The following is a 329-nucleotide window of genomic DNA, read 5'->3' as shown; positions in this document are numbered from 1 at the left end:
AAAAAAAAAAAAAGATAAAATCTCACCAAAAAGGGCTATCAAAATCAGCCAGTTTGAAAAGTTTAGTTTTCACCAATAAGCACCACATAAGGCAATGTGATTTGGGCTACCTGGAAAGTGATTTTGAAGCCTTACAAAGAATTATGATGTCAGGACCCTGCTGGTGATCTCTTTTTGTGAACAAGCAAAGGTTTTGAATGTTGATGGGGTTTCTCTTGCTGGATTCTGGGGTCCCTCTGTACCTGGAGGAATAGCGTCATCCGGATGTTACGTCAGAAGTCTAGATTTGAGGCACAGACTAGAGAACCCTCCTTTCCCTGCCCTGGGGT

This window comes from Octodon degus, unplaced genomic scaffold (assembly GCF_000260255.1).
Source record: "Octodon degus isolate 3935 unplaced genomic scaffold, OctDeg1.0 scaffold00164, whole genome shotgun sequence".
Taxonomy (NCBI): domain Eukaryota; kingdom Metazoa; phylum Chordata; class Mammalia; order Rodentia; family Octodontidae; genus Octodon; species Octodon degus.
Note: the sequence above shows the minus strand (reverse complement) of the source record.